The sequence below is a fragment of the Diuraphis noxia genome, unplaced genomic scaffold (assembly GCF_037042655.1).
Source record: "Diuraphis noxia isolate RWA-SAM2 unplaced genomic scaffold, SU_Dnox_SAM2 contig0001, whole genome shotgun sequence".
In the NCBI taxonomy this organism is placed as follows: Eukaryota; Metazoa; Arthropoda; class Insecta; order Hemiptera; family Aphididae; genus Diuraphis; species Diuraphis noxia.
In genome coordinates, this window is record NW_028301711.1 from 96,574,190 (window position 1) to 96,596,838 (window position 22,649).

The 22,649-nt window shown below is 28.7% G+C and overlaps 1 protein-coding gene, 2 long non-coding RNA genes and 1 pseudogene across 4 annotated transcripts in view; 2 read left to right on the forward strand and 2 right to left on the reverse strand.

Moving 5' to 3' along the window:
- Nucleotides 1-22,649, forward strand: part of jp (junctophilin) — a 280,595-nt gene that overhangs the window by 27,125 nt on the left and 230,821 nt on the right. The gene's annotated exons all lie outside the window — the stretch shown is intronic.
- Nucleotides 1,793-2,580, reverse strand: LOC107170296 (uncharacterized; annotated as a pseudogene).
- LOC149062575 (uncharacterized) lies at nt 7,862-8,803 on the forward strand. Its single transcript, XR_016190141.1, has 2 exons — nt 7,862-8,196; nt 8,505-8,803. It is a non-coding gene; the product is annotated as an uncharacterized LOC149062575 (long non-coding RNA).
- Nucleotides 9,417-11,776, reverse strand: LOC149062576 (uncharacterized). The gene is made up of 2 exons (XR_016190142.1): nt 11,290-11,776; nt 9,417-11,224 (listed from the first exon to the last, which is right to left on the reverse strand). It is a non-coding gene; the product is annotated as an uncharacterized LOC149062576 (long non-coding RNA).

Consider the following 22,649-nt stretch of genomic DNA (forward strand, 5'->3'; position numbering starts at 1 on the left):
AAAAGATGACAATTTCGTGAAATGGAAACACGTTTTTTACACTTTGTGAAATTCAAAAATATTTCACGAAATGGTCACTCAATTTTAACATCGTGTAATTTTTTTCACAAAGTGGTCATTTACTTTGTGTACTGAAATACAACATTTAACAACTTATTCTACCCTTATAAATATAACTTAAATAATTATATGTAGTAGTAAAGTTTATTTATATCATAATAATTTACTAACCGTATCGTGAACATTTTTTATTTATTAGAGCAGGAAAATGAATTGTGACAATGACTGTTACATTTTAGACTACCTTTAAAACAAACACATCATTTGATTTGACAAGCAATTTTACACGAACAACTTAACGGAAACGTCAAGTTTGATTACATCCATATTAACCTCGCGCCCATATCAAATAATACAATAAATACTTAAATAATATCTAAATTATTCTATACGACTATTATACTGTAACTACCAGACTATTTGAAATGTGTAGATGATATATTTTATTGGTTTCGATAAAAGTTATAATCATAATGATGATCATAAAGATTTAAGATTAACCTTGCGTGAAACTGTCCAAATTGTATCTGGAGGTCAGGGATTTATAAGTAGTTTGTGTAAAATTGCTTGTTGAACCAAAATATGTTTGTTTTAAAGGTAGTCTAAAATGTAACAGTCATTGTCACAATTCATTTTCCTGCTCTAATAAATAAAAAATGTTCACAATATGGCTAATAAATTAATATGATATAAATAAACTTTACTATTACATATAATTATTTAAGTTAAATTTATAAGGGTAGAAAGGTAGAATAAGTTGTTAAATGTTGTATTTCAGTACACAAAGTGAACGACCACTTTGTGAAAAAAATTACATGATGTTAAAATTGAGCGACCATTTCATAGAAAAGTGACCATTTCGTGAAATATTTTTGAATTTCACAAAGTGTAAAAACGTGTTTCCATTTCACGACATGATCATCTTTTCATGAAAAGATCGATTTCACGAAGTGGCTACGACATATATATAATATATTATAAATATTATGATTATTATACATTTATCATTTTTTTTTTTTTTTTAAATCGTCAAATTTAATTTTTGATTTTATTTCGATCACATTTTGGAGTGATGACAAACAGTATTCAAAAACTTTAGGCTGGTAAAAAACTTTTCAGTGTATAAGTCAATAATATTTTTTTCAATATCATTTATTTTTTTGTTGGTACCGTGTTGTTGATTGTCTTTTGTCAGTGTTCTGCATTAAAATATAAGAATCGATTAATAATTGTGTTAAAACATCAATAAATATAAATATATAAACGTATTATTACGATCAAACTCTACTTTACCCAAGTGTGATTTGACCATTTCTTTGTAGTCAATAAGTACAATTCGACTATACCGATTTTTAGATATATCTATTGTAGATAAGTGGTACAGAAATTCATTTTGTCAAATGGCTAATTAAATATATATTTAAATTTAATACTTGAGTCTCAAAATAAAATCAGCATTAATCAATTAGTCATTAATTCATTATGTGTATATGTAGAACATATTATAATATACTTTAACTTAACTTTAGTTAAAAAACCGAGTAGGCGTTTGAAATTGTATAATGTATAATATGTAGTAGGTAAACATTTACTAATATGAATACTAAAAATGAGTGTTCAATAATATATTCACCATAAATTATAAAATACATTATTAATATATAGGTATTATCAGTGCAAACATTATTTGTTGAAATTATTTATCCAATTTGATTATTAAAATCCTTGGATCTTAGATCTTTGATTTAACCAATCGGAGTGCCATGTGGGTAAGTTTATGTTTCGTCAAACTGTAATTTGTAGATAACGATTTGTCACACACATCGCACGCGTACGGTTCTTCACCAGTGTGTGTGCGTCGATGTGATCTTATAGTGCATCTTTTACTAAATAATTTGTACAAACATCGCACGCGTACGGCTTTTCACCAGTGTGTGTGCGTCGATGTTTTGTCAAATTGCCACTTTCGCTGAATGATTTGTCACACACATCGGACACGTACGGTTTTTCACCAGTGTGTATGCGTCGATGTTTTGTTAAATTGCCACTTTCGCTGAATGATTTGTTACACACAATGCACGCGTACGGTTTTTCGCCAGTATGTGTGCGTCGATGTATTGTCAAAACGTTATTCTGACTGAATGATTTGTTACACACATCGCACGCGTACGGTTTTTCGCCAGTGTGTGTGCGTCGATGTATTGTCAAAACGTTATTCTGACTGAATGATTTGTTACACACATCGCACACGTACGGCTTTTCGCCAGTGTGTGTGCGTCGATGTTTTGTCAAATTGCCACTTTCGCTGAATGATTTGTCACACACATCGCACACGTACGGCTTTTCGCCAGTGTGTGTGCGTCGATGTATTGTCAAAACGTTATTCTGACTGAATGATTTGTTACACACATCGCACGCGTACGGTTTTTTGCCAGTGTGTGTGCGTCGATGTATTGTCAATTGTCCATCTTGGTAGAAAGATTTGTCGCTGACATTGCATGTGTAATTTTTCTTTTCCATTTTTTTGTCGTAGTGAAATCAGGCTGCTATTCTATTTTTAAATAATTTATTTAACGTTTATTTCTTTTTAGCACAACTATTTGGTAACTATATACTTTTCTGATTATGATCGATTAGATTTAATTGACAACACCAGTTTTTCAAGCCAGTATATCATTTTGTATTTTTTAAACAATTAATAGAGTATAATATAATTATGCTCTTTCTTACGCATTATCATTAATTTATATTACATTTTATAATAATAACTGATACACTCGTACTTCGATTTCCGTTAAAAATACAAAATCTATATGATTAAAAATTTGTTTTTAATTTGTCGTTCACTACCTGGTGTATCTAGTGATATTTAAAACATACCATGATAAATTCCCATGGATTTACTGTACCTTAATCTCCATTAAAGATTTTTAACATAGTCATTTAAAACACAGGACCAACCTTTTTAGCTTTGTGAAGGTGAAAAGATTTTTAAAATTTGTACCTCATAACAAATTGCTATTTTTTATAACGGATAGCAACCCTATAGTAAACAAAATCTTATATAAATATGTAATATACAGTATACACGGGATAGTGTAGCTTTTTGACGATAAAAGAAATGTAAATCAATTTAGTTTCTAGAGATTAACCTAAATAAACGAACGAATTTGAGATTCTTCGATTTATTATAGACTGTAATTTGAATAAAAAATTATTCTGAAATTAATAGGCGCATGACGTATTATGTGAAATATGTCAGAATTGACAAAAATATACTTTAATTATAATCTGAAAAATACGTAAACTAGTCTAAAAAAAAATTGCATTTAACGTTATCATATGACTGATATATTATAATGTAATGCATCTCTTGTTGAAAATAGTCATTGTATACGTAGCACAGTAATAAATATAAAATATAAAATAAATTATGATTATATATTTCATTATTTAAACCACGGATATAGAATCTATATAAAATCTGAAATATACAGATGTCGAATTTCATGCTTTATATTTCAAAATTAGAATAAATAAATAACCAAAACAGCTTCAGCTGCAGAAGCAAACGAAAAATTAAAATTACTATAAACAGCTATTTAGAAGAGTGATATAGAGAATTATGTATAATGTTATGTCTTATGTGCTAGAAAGTTAATGATGATTTCAGCCTCAAGGTCACGATTTATTCTTATAATATATTATATTATGTTTACTCTATAAATAGTTAATTGTCTATCAAAAAGTTTTTATTTCTGACTTTATTTTTAAATTGTATTAATCATCATGACCTGTATTTGATTAAACTTACATGTGTAGAAAAGATAATTATGTTATTATGTACCTAATGTATACCTTAGTAAAACTATTCTATGATTACTAATTGCTGCTCACCAAGGCCTTGTTAATAATTAACAATATTGCTGGCCACGCAATCAATATAATTTTTTACTGGTGATGGTGCGCCTTATGCAATGTGGTGGCAATGTGAGGTGTTGTATATGTACCTTTTTAGGTTCATACGCTTAATCTCTAATTATTTAGCTAAAAGACTATGAACTAACCGGTTTCAATTTAACCTTTAATAATAGACAGAAAACGTAATTTAAATACCTTTGTCCTCAAAGACCATAAATTAATCGGTTTCAGATAGGACTCGTTTATTCTAGCAGGTGGCGCCGAATTTAAAAACACATTCCAATGAGTTAAAATCCTTTATTTACACATTAACACAAACAAACAGAATCATCGTATGTCGTAGTACTCGGGTACCACGACTGCCCTCTCTCTCTTGATCCTTTTGCTTTATATCTAATTTACAATTTAGCTGCCTCTGCACATTTAGCTTCACTGGCCTACATTACAAAATATGCTTACTTCTATTTATCACATATTACTACAGAGGTAGGTATTGTGAGAAATCGATATGATATTAACAAACGTTGATAAATTGTATAAATTAATAATAATATTTTGCAAAGAACAATAAATAATTACCTCACATATATAAATTTCTTAGATCGAAGGTGTTAGTAGTATACTACTACTAATAATAATAATAATAATAATAATAATAACAGTGCAGTAACAATAATTACAAAGTATGACGTATAGCCGAGTCACGACGCCCATATATCATATGGCCTGACATTAGATTCATAATGATTCATGGTTGATGAGGTATGGCAGAAGAAGGCGAGCGTTGACGATGATGACGATAAGTCGATGATGGACAATATGGATATCCGTATATTATAGCATATTTATCGCTCATATGCGTAAGATGGCGCGAGCACAGAGATGTATAATATACTTTTTACGATGCGTATCATGACGCACGAAAAAAGCGAGTTTTGTGTCAAAATTAAGTGTCGTTGTATATTTAAATATATACGACTTTTGAATCCCGTGCGCTAAGAGCTTGCGACGGCGTGATAACAACTAACGACTAATAGTACGCTGATATTACGTAATATCGTTATGTCATCGTCATGCATATATAACTGTACGCAACACTAATTATAACATGTATTAGGTATATTAAATCCATAAAAATCAAAAATATTTATTTTCGTATTATACAATTTTATTTTTTATGGGTAACAGCTAGTACGTGTATAACATATTTTATAATATGTTTAGGTTAATTTTATTGTAACCAAACGTTCTCTGATTTCAGGTAATATTTTGGTTATGTAGTATAGGTTATGCACCAGGGGCGTACTCAAGGGAGGGGGGTCGTGGTGTTTGAACCTCCCCCATGACCTCACTAACCTATGTAGTCTTGTGTATTCGTGCTTAGGGGAGAGGTGGCCACGGTGAGACATGGGGCACAGTGATCCATTAAATATGAGTCGACTAATTTAATATTTAACCATCAGATGGAGAATCCAGAAGATTCATAAAATCATAATAAACATAATGGTTAACTATTAGTCACGGATATAGATACTAGTAGCTATATCCGTTCGATTAGTAAGTTCAGGTCAAAAATGATAAATCATCTTATCATAATATTGTTATTTTTTTTATATATTGTTATCAAAACGTGAAAAATGCGAGCTTCGTTTTTTTCAATGTTGGTATCGAATTTTATTCAAAGTTACGTATTTTAAGGTATGTATAAATTAAATTTTTCTTGTGAACAATTTATTTATATGCACAATTGTTTATCATAAATATTCATACGAGAATAATAAAAAATCTGCAAAATAATAGATCGGTATACAGTGAGACAGTACACAGTGAGACAAATAAATACTGTTGTCTCGCTGTACCCAACATCAGTTAACTCTAAAACAAGACTGTTGAAATAAATTGTGATTATAATAAAGTGATATTAGGTTATGATTTTTATTTAATTTTTAAAACTTAAACATAAAACTATCGAAATAAACAAAGTGAATACCTACATTTTTTTAATTGTACAAAAACACAATTAATTATTTTAAAATTTGCTAAACAAATTCTCTTTAATTGTTTTATCATATAATAAAATGTTGTGAAATGGAAAGTTCAAATATAAAAGATAAACTACAAATTTAAAAGGTTTTATATTATATAGTGCCCCGTGACGTGTCTCATTGTGTACAAGGCCGGGTCACAGTGAGACACTATGAAATTTAAAAAAAAAATTTCTCTGGGTTGAAATTTCGTTAAATTTTAGAATGTATTAATATGTTTTTTAATGCTCAATAATATTTAGAATAAAACCATAATAACGCTGTTGAAGGATTATCATTTAAAACAAAAACAATATTTAAAAAGTAATTTTTAGTGTCTCACTGTGGCCACCTCTCCCCTATATACAATATAACTCACAGGAGCAATTTTCTAAAAAAAAATTTTTTTTAATGGAAAAAATAATCAAAATATATCTATTTTAAATCATATGTCAACATGCAATATATAACGATTGCATGCATTATCTGTTAAGAACTGTAAGATCAGATAGGTAAGTAAGAATATTTTTAAAAAGAAGGTGACAAAGTCCCAGTGATAAAAAACAAAATGTTCAACCCCCCCCCCCCCCCCCCCAACATTGAAAACTCCTGAGTACGCCTCTGTTATGCACCCAAATACATTTTATTCTTCATGTTGTGTTTATTTGTACATAGACTTGTTGGATTTAGGGTCAACGTGTCTGTCAAGCGTTCGCCGCCCATCCAATATGTCACGACGGTTAATATATTGATTTGTTTCAGGGATTTAGGAGTTTAGGTCACATCATGATACACGCGTTTATATTAATAATAAAGAATATCGGAAATCAAATGAAAACGGCCGTTCCGGTCAGGTGAGGTTGTATACAGGGTGATTCTTTTATCAAACAACACTCATTATTTGAAAAAGTATTGACTTTTTTCAAATTTTTTTTTTTTCAAAATTGTAGATTTATGCTGTTCTAGAATTGTATATCTTTTTTATATTTTTCACCCTTATATTTATTAGGTAAACCACTGTCAACTTTTGATTTTCAAATGGTAACCTATACTTAAAATTTCATAATTGAATAAAACTATTTTTTTCATTAATTAATACGTTCTAATTTTCATTTTTCGTTAATCCGTTGATGAGATATTGCTCCTCAAAGTTAGGTGGTTTTGGGAGATAGTTATCGTAATATGTAAATGTGTTATACCTCGTCAGCAGATACCGCAGCTATCAGGATTTTTATGTCCCAGTGCAAAAGATATCACACTTTTCAAATCAGTTCATAAAGTACTTAGAGCCCCTAAATGTATTTTATTATGCCCATTTTGCAGGGAGACACGAAGATCACCCCACGAAGGTGATTACATCAATGGTCAGTGGTCGTAATAATTATTATCAATTATAAAGACCAGAAGTTATAAGTAATAAATTCGATATCGTTCAACCCAAGATATAGCGGCGATAATCTTTGTACCTGATCGCCGATAATACCTACATACAATAACACACAATCATAATATTACTATTATTATTGGTCTGCTTCTGTTTGTAGCTTCGATCACGATCTCACCTCTATTCTATGCTCAAACACACCATAGAATAACATACGGAAATACAGAATTATTTTAGTGTTTAGTCCATAAAAGTTACTGTTGTCCATGGTTTATCATTACAACTAATACAACTGTCTATCATAAAGAAAATACAGTGTTACCAATATGTGTATTTACAAAATAAATAGTAACTTACTGTTTATTTATGTCACAAATAAAATCCCGTTTTTGTTACTCTAGTAGACAGCCTGTACTACAGTTGTAACAACTGTTAACTGTTTTAAATCACTGCTGTAGTGTACAGTAATTTATTTTCCGTTGTCTGTTACTCGTTACTGGTCAGTATAATTTATAGCATGGTGCTATGGCGTCAGCGACCGATACTACCAAGTACTAATTACTTGTGTACTACAGTCTACAGTAGTAAACTTAATAAATTTCACATTTTCACAATAATATTATCATAATAAATAATATTCTGTGCCTTTGTAGTTTTAACGAACTAGCTGATCTAGTTAACTGGAGCTCTAGTTAAATATTTAAATATGTTTAATTTATCAACTTACTTATTTTGTTATTTTCAATAAAATTCCAAGACCAATTTATTAACTTGATGTACATGTGCCTACCAAAAATTCATTCGTTCGTAAGTATAAGAATTCATATTAAATATAAATTTTAACAAACTTTGGTTAAGAATGGAAAAAATGTAACATACATACATAAATATACATGTATGTATTTGTATACAATTTGAATAAAAAATACATGATATTTATATTTTAGCTTATGTTCAAATTGCTTGCCATCTTCAGTTAAACAAAAATGTTTTAATACTTCAGAGGAAGTAGATTTTTTCAATATTGAGTTTTCAATTTTGTTGCAACAATCTCTTATTCTTTGTTTAAGTTCCTCCACACTATTTCATTTTTCTTTATACACTTCATTTTTTAGATGGCCCCAAAAAAAGAAGTCAAGAACACTCAAATCGGGGGAACGAGGTGGCCATTGAATAATGGGGCTGTGAGTTCCAAACCAGTTATTGTCTCCATACATCTTATTGAGGTATGCACGTACAGCCAAGGTATTATGTGCTGGTGCACCATCTTGCTGCCAAATCAAATTCAAGCGCTGTTGAAGTGAAATATTTTCCAATAGTATGGGTATATCATCTTTCAAAAAACCAAGATACTTATTGCCATTAAAAAATATGGACCAATTAAATACTCATCAATAATCCCACACCAAACATTCACACCCCAACGAACTTGCTTAGTTCATTAATTTTAAGATTTTTAAATTAATAATAAAAACAAAAATCTAAACAATAAGCACTGAATACGACTTCAAACTTATTAATCCTACCATCCTACCATCCTACACACACTATTGGCAAAATTAATTTTAGTTATTTAGGTATTCTATGGTATTATCAAAAGTAATAACCTTTATTCTAAGGTCATTGGTAATAACCAATGGTATTTTCAATGATAAATGAGTGCAATAACAATTAATAATAAATGTACAATATATTATATAATAACCATATCTAATAATGGATCTTAATGGCATATTATTAACAATAAATTAACTTAATTTATTTTTTTATACATATAATATACATATAACTGTGTATAGCTTTGGTAGATTTAACTAATACAAAATAATGTGTTAATTATTATTATAGATTTAATATATCTATTTAATGCTGTTTACCATATGGATACTTTGAACATGTAAATGCCTATTAGGATTTAAGTTTTTTAATGATAATTTTGTTTTTTAACAAATCAAATATTGTACCTCTTCTCATATAAAGTATCATTTGAGCACATGCACATTGAATAAAGAAGTTAGACAAGTACATAACACTATGGTATATATGTTTATTACAAATCTGGAAATACAATACTCTGAACTAATTTAATATTAAGTATAAACAACATTTTTTTTTATGTTTACAATTTCAATTTAATACATTTACAATTTCAAATCAAATATTAGTATAATATAAATAATTCACCATACATCGTTTCAATAGTTGTAATATACGTTGTAGGACTAGGTCTTTTTGACCAATCACATGAATTTAATCAATATGTAGCTATTTAAATAAACAATGACATACGTCCAAATATACATATATGGCACTGATCAATTTATATAATTATATTTTATGTAAAAAAAATCATATTTTCAATGTCGCGAACAGGGTTTGAGACCATTGGCGCAAAAGGGTCTTTAGCACCTCTTGTTTTTTTAGATTTAACCATCATTATTATAGTGAAATACCCTCAATTTAATGTTTTTAAAATATAAAATATTATAGAACCCCACGTTTTAAATTTTTTAATGTATATTTTCTACTTTAATAAGATGCAAGTGATAACCACTAACAAAAACTAGGGAGATAATAACCATTTTTTAGATTGCTTAATTTTGATTATTTAAATGTTTTTTTAAGCGTTTGATTTGATGATTTTAGGTTCTGTTTAGCCCTGAACCCTGTTCACGACAAAATTCCTCACATATTATACTGATATTATTATGAACCGTTAAACAATTTTACTTTAATAAGCCTAGGACTATGAAAAACCTATTTCAAAATGATGATACAGTTTAATCTAAATGTTCGTTTTGCAGTTAATATGCAAAATATGAGTAAAGATAAAACATGTATTCAAAAAATTAAAACAAACTTTTCAATCACCCCAGACTTAAAAAGTAAAATTTAAAAATGGTATTAATAATATTCTAACTTGAATTTAGTACTAATTATTATTTGGTTATTTGGTGACAACATCAATCATTGACAGAAATAATTTAGTATTTATCATTATGACATTATACAATGTAGCACAGTAGACTAATGTTTTTGGATGTTTTGATTATTATATCTTTTTTGTTTAAGGGCTTGTCCGTAAAAAGTAAAAATAAAATAATTATTAATCACATAGCCACTTAAAAATTCTTAATTTGATTTAGGACATAATCTACATATTAAACACAAAATAAATATCTATATCTATGTATATTATCTTTTAAGTTGTAATGATTGATGTTGTCACCTAATTTAAATTATTTATAAACTAGCATACAAATTATAAAGCTTTAACATTAGCACAATTTTTAGTTTTCAATACATTTTTTTTTTTCAATCCGAAAATGATTTTTGATGTCTCTCTCCACTTACATTCCTCTTCAACTTTCAGTATGTTCCTATTCTAGTACCTTCAATCACTTGCTCCAGAAATGGAGTTCTAGCCCTTCCTTTTACAGGTTTCCTCCTTATAACGTGTCCGATCCATGCTTTTCTTCTCAATCTTAGCGTACTCCGTATTGATTTTTGATTCTCCTAAATACCTCAAAATTTTTTTATCTTTTCTGTCTATTGAATTTCAGCGTTTTCCAGCAATAATACTTTAAAAGCTTTTATTTTGGCTTTCTCAGTCTTCAGTAGTGTCCCAATATCTGCTCCATATATGTAGATCTACATTCCACACAAAGCCTTTTATAAGTGATTTTCTGTTGTCCAAACTTAATCTATTTGAGGTAAAAGATTTATTTTTTTATAGTAGGCCTGTTTGGCATGCGCTATTCTACATACTGCATCTGTACAACTTTTCTCATCGCTTGTGATTGAATAGGTATGTGAAGTTTAAGTGTTCTTTAAGCTAATGAGATAGATTGTTTTATTAATTTTAATTTTTGCTTGCATTTATCAACTAGTAAAACTTACCAATAGGTACATTGTACAAATGCACTTGCAAAGTATCCAATTCACGTGTGATTAACCAATTTAGGTACTTAAATGTTTAATTAAATTACTAAATAAAATACAATATGTGGTAAATATTATAATTTAAGTATATACAAGAACTAATAATATTATAAATTCACCATTAAAATTTAAACATTTAAAATTGTTAAGTATTAACAAATAAAATACTTTATTAGTTATTACTTATTACCGACTCACGATTCAAATATTGTTGTTATGACTTGTCTTATAAAATTTTAACCTAAATTATAACCGTTTATTCACTCAACGTATTGTTGGTATGTGATTTACGTTAACCAGGTATAAGGTTTACTTCCATATCATGTAACCATGGTACCAGACTTTAATCGTCCACAGTGTACAAAACAAATAACAGCTGATCAAAATTAGTTTTACTCACGATTTTACCTAATCGCAAATCAGCCTAATAAACCATATCGTATTACCCGTGTTGTTCTGTCTTCTTATCCGTTGTCCGTCACGGCCATAGACATAATGTTATGTCTATGGTTACGGCGTACTCCATAGATATGGAGGGGGGTCGTCGGGGGTATACGACGTGAGTAGGTATGCCACCACGGCACCACGAGTGACACTAATGGTCCGATTACTTAAAATATGACATCATGACAATAAGTTAATGTAGCGAGTTAGTAGGTACAATTAATATCATTTATCACTATTAGGTATATCTTGGGTTCGAATGATATCGAATTTATTACTTTTAACTTCTGGTCTTTATATTAGATAAGTATTATTATGACCAGTGGGGCGAACTACATTACACCCAGTCAAATGGGTATTATAAAATACATTTAGGGGCACAACTTAAGCTTACTGTACCTACTACTTGAATTGATTTGAAAAGTGTGATATCTTTTGCCCTGGGACATAAAAATCCTGATAGCTGCGGTATCTACTGACGAGGTATAAGTGGTATAACACATTTACACACTATAACTATCTCCCAAAACCACCTAACTTTGAGGAGCAATATCTCATCAACGGATTAACGAAAAATGAAAATTAGAACGTATTAATTAATGAAAAAAATAGTTTTATTCAATTATGAAATTTTAAGTATAGGTTACCATTTGAAAATCAAAAGTTGACAGTGGTTTACCTAATAAATATAAGGGTGAAAAATATAAAAAAGATATACAATTCTAGAACAGCATAAATCTACAATTTTGAAAAAAAAAAAATTTGAAAAAAGTCAATACTTTTTCAAATAATGAGTGTTGTTTGATAAAAGAATCACCCTGTATATAGTGTATACTTGGGTTGGCATGTTGGAGAAGGCTGTTGGGTGACATAATATGTACACAGTAGACGGTTTAAATTCTCATTTCGGTGTCATATTTTACATGTAACTATCTGCTCGTAATAATACTTTGTTTTCGGTTTACTACATTCGACGGAGAACGTCTTAACCCGGATACGTTAAAACATCATTTAAGTCGATTACTAACTATTATATCGAGAGACGTTTTATCGTTTTTCCCCGGTAATGGGTAGGTACAGCCATTTCAGTTAACGTTAATAATAATCGTGTTGCAGTTCTCGTCGTTTATACGACAATGTCGAACGATCTGCACTAAAAATAATAACAAAACTTAAAACAAAAATACTATATTGTGTATATGAACCATGTTGCACACGATAGAGCATTATAATGATAATTATTTTTAATTAAAAAGTCTATCACATAAAATGTAATATTCACATGCGTTAATATAATAATTATTTCAATCGACAATTTGTAATACACGTGTTATGGTGTTATAATAAACACGCAGATACAAGTGCGCGCCACCCATCACACCAGTTAGTTAATAATACAATAATATAATATGTATATCTAGGTAGGTACCTACTATAATATAATATTATCGTGTCAACGTGTATTTTCAGGTATTGAACTTACACTGTAACGTTATAATTATTACGTCGAAACATTTTCGTCGTTGTCTATTTTATTTTATTTGTTTATTTTTTTTGTTACAATACGATCATCGTATAGGTATTAAAAATAGAACAAAATTGTGTAAGCTAATTTATGAACGTAAATTACATATTATTTTTTTCGGTTTTTTTTTATTTTTATTATTCTCTATAGCATCAACTACCTACAATGGTTATTAGCTTAGCATAAATATTTACATTATATTGTGTTATGCATTTCGATTTGTAAATTGTATTATTTCTGTTTGCGTACTAGGTACCTACGTAAACTGTGTCGTTCCTTAGCATATTTTTATGTCGGTGTAATATTTATTATAAAGGGTATTTTTTTATCATGATTATCACGTAGTATACAGTAATTTTCAGTAAATAGGTAGGTAATTTTGAAAACATTTGCCTGTAGTTGGTTTTAATTTTATTATAATATACAACATTTATGAAAGCAGAAAAAAATTTACGCAATGTTAAACGTTGGTTCAAATTTAAATTTAAACTTTAGCTCAAAATCGTTTCAAATTTTGATTTTGGTTTAGGTTTATGGTTTTTAATTTAAATTATCCGTGAACAAATATATAATGTTTGCACAATGTACAAAAATACTTGCCATTTGTAATTGTAATACACTTCTCTTTTGTGTAAGTCTCGTTCTATGATTTTGATCACTTAATTTAACTAGAATCACTCATTTTGCAATTGCTCATTTGTAAAATTGAAAGAAATGGACATTTTAGTCTTAACGCCTTAACGTTCAAATTCAACGCCTAAATTATTTGGGTTTTTTTTTTTTTTTAAATCCATTTAAATCCAGTTACGGTCTTTCTAATCTGTACTTGAAAGCTTTCGTTTTTGGTTGTGTCTACGATTTTGAAAATGAAAATAACAGTTTTCAAGCAGAAATATTTAAGTTTAATTTTTAAATGACATCAAGCGTTTTAAATTTTGTATTGCATAAACCTTACTGAATTACTGTGTATTATATCACCTTGTATAGGTAATATTATACATTATGTATATGGTTACAGAATAATAAATTATAGTTTTTACTCGTTGAAAAAATATTGTAACAGGTGGCTGTGGTTGTCAAATATTATCTAACCATTAAATAAAATATTAGCATACATTTTTTTTATCCAATAACACAGTTCGAGATAATAGTTTTGAATAAACCCAACGCACTTTACAATCAACGACTGTATATTATAGCAGCTTAATTTAATCACAATAAATATTTGTTTTTATTGATTGATTAATAATGTCAATAGCATTAACTATAATATTATATTAACATACATTTGTTGTAATGCGCACAGATCAGGTGGCGAGTAAACGGAAAAAGAGTCTCGGAAAAAAAGTCTCCAAATTAATATTTGATTTAAATTCAGTCTTTTATCACATTATAGGTTATTTATAATTTATATGATTAGGTACATTATAGCCCATAGGTTACATACATCTTAAATATTTATTTATTTATTTATTTTTTTTTTTTATTTTTTATTTTTTATTAAACAACTATCCGCGGCTATCCGTGGTCTATGGCCATGGATGTAACAGTACATTATCTATTAGTATATTTACATATTACATTAATATTTAAAAAGATATACAAAGTAATTTAGTATTTAAAACAAGACAAAGTAGTAATAATTAGGAGTTAAGTGATTAGTATTATTTACAATTTACAGTTTGTTTATAAGATTCGTTTGTTTGAGAAATCTTACATATTTTGTTGAAGGTAATTAACATAGGTACAAAATAATATAATAATTAATAATATAATATCTTAAACATCTATAGGTAATAATATTAAAACGACATATTTTACATATCTTTTATATCTGAATGAATACATTTTTATATTTTTTAAATAATATTATCATAAATGTTTAAGATATTATATTATTAATTATTATACTATTTTGTACCTATGTTAATTATATTCAACAAAATATGTAAGATGTATGTAACCTATGGGCTATAATGTACCTATTTATATAAATTATAAATATACCTATAATATGATAAAAGACTGAATTTAAATCAAATATTGATTTGGAGACTTTTTCCGTGGGACTTTTTTACCGGGGACTTTTTTTCCTAATATCCAGGTGGTGACACTTATAATAAATTATGGTGATTTATTTCAATATTATATACCTTCTTACTTACATTATAATATGCAAAGTAATTTAGTAAACATAGATTAAATATAATGTAATAGCAGTGTTGTAATATTTACATTGTTATTATACACATGAGTAAACAAAAATTTTGGTGAGACATTGTCCAGAAAATGTATTCATTTTCAATTTGCTTCCAATTCAATGTTATATAATTGCACGAATATTTTATCCATAATAGCATATATTGAAGCTAACCCACACATAAAATATTAAACCTGCTTATAGGTATATTATGTTTTTTATTATAAAAAAATATTGACGTTATTTAACAATATCACTTAACTTTAATCTAACAGATTATTGAACGTTTTTATATAACTTCCGATAATAATTATTAATACCCTAGTTCCCAGTTCCTCATTCTATTACCTACAATATACAACATGCATTTTGATATCTGTGTGTTGTCTCCTAGAGTTTATCAGTAAAATATCCCTTTTGTGTAATAATAATTTATTACTCTAAATTCAAATCAAAATACTACTTTTTTTTTTTTGGTCAATAATGATAGCTTAAGAGGATGCTACACCCGCATACGTTGTCTTCGTCTTACAGGTGCGTAACATATCAAATTTTATGCTCAGCAGATCACGTTTAGCTCTGTTAGTTTAAAATTTAGAGTAAATTGACCTCTTACAAAAATTAAAAGTAACATTATTATCGAGGGCATGACGTAGGCTTTTTATTATATTTTAATTTTAAAGTGAGTTATGTGTATTTTAAGATATACAAACAATTAACAATTTTAAAATACATATAACTCACTTTAAAATTAAAATATAATAAAAAGCCTACGTCATGCCCTCGATAATAATGTTACTTTTAATTTTTGTAAGAGGTCAATTTACTCTAAATTTTAAACTAACAGAGCTAAACGTGATCTGCTGAGCATAAAATTTGCTATGTTACGCACTTGTAAAACGGATCCAACGTATGCGGGTGTAGCATCCTTTTAATAAATAAAATATTATTCGTACATCAAAAACCATAATCGAATTTGTCGTAAATTGATTGTTCGTAAAATTCCCGTTTTTTCCTTTATTTTTAGTTTGTTTATCCCGATTATTTAGAAAAATGTTATAATTTTTTTACTTTTGACTGACCAAAGTAACAACTAGATCCACTTTCTGATTGAACGAGGTACTGAAGTCGAAAATCGAAGCACTTTTACTGTCCCAAAACGTGATGACAGACACACATCATGGTAAAATCAATACATTCCTCACTTCACTCAAAATCTAAAAATGTTTACATAACGTATAATAAAAATAATAAATTATTCAGATAAATTAAATTTTATTTATTTATTATTTTTGTATTGATTGAAAGGATTCGTGTGTATATTAAATTTTAAATTACTTTGTTCATAATAAAATTATAAATTAATTGGACTATAAAAATCAGACTTCCATTTTATTTTAAATTAAACTACGATGTGAAGAATACGTCAAATATAATGTGCTTCGTTATAATTGACTTGTCAAAGGTAAATGACATATTTTGGGTTATGTTAATGGAAAATTACGTATTTTTGACCCAAACGTTGAACAATGAAAACGGTTTTTAATTTAAATTTTATAAACATTTTAATTCAACTAGTAAAAAAACTTTAACAATATTATGTTCTTGTTATTTTAAAATAGATTATAAATTTATAAGCCATTTTGATAAACGTGTAATGATGTCATCAATCATAACTTTTATCTTCTTTAAAATATGTCTCTGTATTGGAATTTTATCATTATCGAATTGAATCGTTGTTTAATTCGTTTGTTGGAAATACGAGTACGAAAATGATGTGATATAACTTTTAAGTTTGACTAGTAACTTCAAGATTCAAGTAAAAATAATAAATATCTTTAGTACTAAAACATTGACATGGAATATATATTTAACAGGTTAACCACTATGTTTACCATTTTGGTACATGGTTGATTTGCCATTTGCGCTAACCCTGAAAAAAGTAGCGAACATGATGTCTTATTTGTTACGGACCTAAAACTTTATCTAAAAAAATGAATTTATAAGATATTCATGGGCTCAAAAATTTGTTTCTCTGGCGAAATATTTTCCTGTGTAAAAATCGTATTTACGTGTACCATAGTAGGTACACTTAACACTTTTTGACAAAGACTTCCGTGTACCACTACGGCACCACTGGTACACAAAAACTTATTGTCAAAACAACAAGTGTACCAAAAATGGTACACGTAGCGCTTTTGGCGAATTACTGAAAAATGACGTAGCAGTTAACCTGTTAAGCCATAAAATGTACCCCTAGAAAATGAATTATATAATAATAATAATTAATATAAGAACATGATATAATATTATAATATTATACAATAATACCTATCGATATTTCTGATTAAACCGTAGTACCTACTCAATAGTCTGAAAAGACTTTTCCATAGTGAATATAATATAATAAGCTCCCTGCATCAGCTGTACACGCGTTACGCAATATCATATTATATCTATCCGCACAACTATAACACAGGATGATTCAATAAGCATGCTCAACCACAATTTTTCTCATTAATAATGAATTTATTCAAATACCTCTGTGACTGCTCGGGTATATTTCTCATACACCGAGAGTCATGTGGCCGCCTAAACACCTCATACGGTCGCCAACCACGGACCGCGGCCCGAAAACCGGAGTGCCGTGGATTTTTTATAATCATAATAATAATAATAGGGTTACACTAGGATCAGGAACTTGGGTGACCAGCAATAAAATAACGAACCACAATCTGGGGGGAAATGTATATATGTTTGGTTTATTGTGAATAAAAAAATTAAGTTGGTGCCAAGAAAGCCGACTGGCATAAAACTTGAGCAAAATAAAAGTAATAATATATAACACAGAAAATGTCATAAGTGTAAATGATAAATGATGAACAATTCAATATTAAGAACCAATCGGCTCCGACATTGCGGTTACCAGCGCGGCGGAGATATGAATAATTCAATACAATACACATTATAATAATAATTTAAATAATAATATTATAAATAGGATATGCCCAAATGACGGAATATCCTAAGTACCAGCCACGGTGAAATAATAATAAGTTAACGGCGCACCAACAAAAACGGTGCCTACTCGCTGACCATGTTGCTGATGTGACGGAAAAAAATGGAGTGGCTGATACTTAGTATGTTACAATAATAATAATATTCGTTGGTGTTAGTCGACCTTTGCAATCGTACCTGAACCACGGGTACAAGGAGGGGAGCGTGTGTGCGACGGCCACCTAGGTGATGCGGTCATTGATCGGCGGATACTGCGGTACGCGAGATAAGTTACCTTACAATATTATTATGATTACCTACGGATACACTGTTGTATTATTTACGTTGGACGTCACACCTTTTTTGATGATTTTCTTCTGAATTTTTAAATAATATTTTCAAAAACTATATTTTGAAATCATTGAGATATTTTTGTACTGTATAAGGTGTGTGTTCTTTGGAAATAGAAAATTCTGTTTTTCAATTGAGAAACTCTGTTTTTTAGTATAAAATCTCTACAGGACACTTATTAGGTAGTTAAAAGAAATTTTAAGAATCTGAAAATATCGTTTCACAATAGTGTATATAAAAATTTCAAAAATTGGATTTAGAATTATTGCATTATTGTAGAAAAAAAAATGAGTAAGCAATGAGGATTCATGGTGAATATAACATTTTATTATTTACGTATATAGACTACATACGGTATAGTGATTTAACTATAAACTTGTTTTGCATTTTGAATACACCTGCGTGGGCGTAAATCATTTGACTCTATACAATATTTATTTCTAATGAAAAATGTTCACGTGTTAATATATTATAATACACGCGTATTTTCAAATCATGTTTAAATAATACCCGGTTTATAATATAATACCTGTGCTTAATATTATTATGATTTGGATGTCTATATTTTGATAAGACGGCGGAAACCCCAATTAATACCCGTGTTCGAATGCCAGCCAGCGTATATAATAAGATGATATTATTCGCAGGTACCTAGTAATGTATTATTATTATGCATAACATGTTTGACGTTGAGAATAATAATTGATAGCGACAACTGCGACTACGGCGGCGCGTATGTACGTATCTAATGTGTTTATGTAAATTCGACCGAGTTTGCGAATTAGGTAATACGTTGAAGTTCACCGCCGGTTAAGTACCTTTACAAGGGTAGGTATTATAAAATATGCAAGCATATGGAATATATATATATTGAAATCAATTCTCATTGGTTCGGTGTATCCAACCCCCGAGCCCGGCAAACACCGTCGTTACCGATTTCCCGCGTTTATTCGGTGTGATAATCACCAGAATATATCCATAATATAAGTCATTGTATTAATCGACCTCTCATATAGGCCACACTACTGCAGTTTCGCTCATCGATTCCCTATACCGAGCAGCGGAAATTCTTCATTTTTTCTATATCATATTATCGCAGCTCATAGGTACTATGACATATTGTTTGGATTATAAATATCAATAAAAAAAAAAGAAAAGAAATACGGCGGATTATTGCGGGGGAGGTCTTTGAACCCCCATAGCTGCAAATGAATATGTTTAATTTCACTGCCGGTTACGTAGCTTTACAAGGGTACCTAAGTATTATACAATATACACATAATATATAATATATTAAAATCACTTTTCAATTGGTTGGTTTATTCAGCGAAAAAAATTTGTTTAACAATGGACAACATTTTGTTAATCAATGTTCGTAGTTTCACTAAAGATTTTCACAAAAGTTTTCCAAGTTTTATCTATACATCGCCATTTTGTAAACCTAAAAGTCAAAGGGGTCTATTTGCTCAAGAAAATTTAAAATGTTCTTATACTTAAAGTATATTTCTACGTTCTGATACCAAACATTGAGCTGCCATTAGAGGCATGTCCGTATAAAACTTTAGGGTTTAGTACAAGTACTGAACATAAACACATAATTTTAAACAAAACTCAAGGGAGACGAACAATACACGATTGCATGTACTTGTATATATAATTGGTGAAATTTTCAAACTCATTTTTGTGCCTGAATTTTTTTTTTGATAAAAATTTACAAGTACCCTTTTAACCTCGATATTTTTCAGGGTGGAATTCACCACATAATATATACCTTATATTTACTTTTTTTTTCGTGCAGAATTTACTATCCGCTGTACTCAATCCCTAAAATTATCATACACAAATACACAATAAATTATAATAGACAGTATTAGAAAATCATTCGTCACAACAATCGCATGTAATTTTGATAAAGTTATCGAGTGATAATAATTTATTACAGTCAATATCGAATCAAATTTGTAATTATAACTTGCGGCAGTGTGAGTTTACGTACAAAATCGCGGTTATTTAGCTATAAACCAGATAATAAATCGTAAAATATGAAAAATGAAATGTTTTCTTTTTTCAAGTGTTTAAGAATATAGACAGGCACTTGATGAAGTTTGTGAAAAATACTGAAATATATCTAGTAAATGATGAATTGAATTGAAAGAATTGAAAAATGATTTTTCGTACACTGCAGAGTTCTTCTAGCTTTATGTATCCTATCAAAAGCAGGTGGAAACATAAAAAAGTTATATTACAAAATTTGTTTTGAATGTAGTTTCATTTAATTTACTTTAAATTATAACACATTTTAATTTGGCCATTGATTTACAAAACAATTAAACAATTCAAAAAATTTTAAAAGTTCAAATTTTAAATTAAAATAGACACGGATTAATAATTTTGTCCGTTTAATCCAATATTTTACGTAGTTACATACACAGATTTAGAGAATGAGCTGAAAAACTTTTCAACTTTAAATTTAAGGACTTCCTAATACAGCAGGTAATGTTTTCATTTTTCTTTGATATTCTGTATACCTATGTAATTCATTAAAAATATCCCGTAATATGAATTCTCTGAGGAAAAAAGATTCGTTCCATGTATAAATTCATAATATTTTATAATATTTGACGGGCGAGAGATGGTTGTGCTTAAAATATTTGGTGTTAACATAAAACACGTAAATAACTTGCAGGCTAAAATGATTTTCATCAAAGAAGACGCGACGTTCCCTCTCCCCGTGTGCGCCACTGATGTGACGTCGTTAAGTACATGCATTTATCTTTGATTATAATGTTTATATTAAAAGCCTTCAGTGGTGTACTTAACTCATTCAATGGTGCTTGCATGGGTAGTGACTGTAGAACATTTTAAATAGTTTAACGCCAGAAGACTAACATCAAGCGATAGTATTATTTTATTATATGCAGATAAATGACATTGTGATCATCTTCCTCAAATTCTTTGCTTTTCGGTTTAATATAATATATAAATTATAATTAATAGTAGAATATTCTAATCACAAGCTTGGTGTGTTTATTTATTAATTGTCAAACATTTTTTTATAAACTGTATCACTTTGGACTTAGTTCGGTTTCAATTGGCTTTTTTGCGATTTCCTTGAAATATACCAAGAAATTCGAAAAATGAACTTTTTAAATCACAATGGATTATATCCACCAATAAACTGCATGAATCGTTTCGAGTTTTTCACTAATATACAATTTTATAAGAGTTAACTGAAAAAAAGTCATTGTAAAACCGAGAGTTGTCTAAAATCCTCTCAGAATCAACAAATTCTCCACTCCCTATTAAAATACTTTTTTATATACACATATATATATATATATACACATCTACCTGGTTACAGTGTTGTTAAGTCTATGTACTTTAAAAATATATTTAAATGTTAAGTAAAAAATTATTTGTAATTTTAATTCTGGAATACTTCTATAAAAATGTATTTATAATGTATATATATTATATATATGTTAGTTCTTTTCAAAACTATTATGGTCTTTTTTTTGTTATTGAAGTGTGCTTAATATTTATTACTTCTAAAACTAAATGATACTATCTCAGAATATCACGGGAAAGCAATACTTTATATTCGAAACCGTAATATTTTTTATTTCTTAATGAACGGCTTTCAATGATGGAGTAATCTAAAGATTAATAAAGTTGTTTTACACACGGATCTTTTCGGTTGATATTTTTTTTTTTTTTTACTCAGAATTGTCTTCATATAAGTTAAATGGTACCTACGTATGTTTCTCGAGAGATGAAATTTGGCTTAAGGAATAGATATCG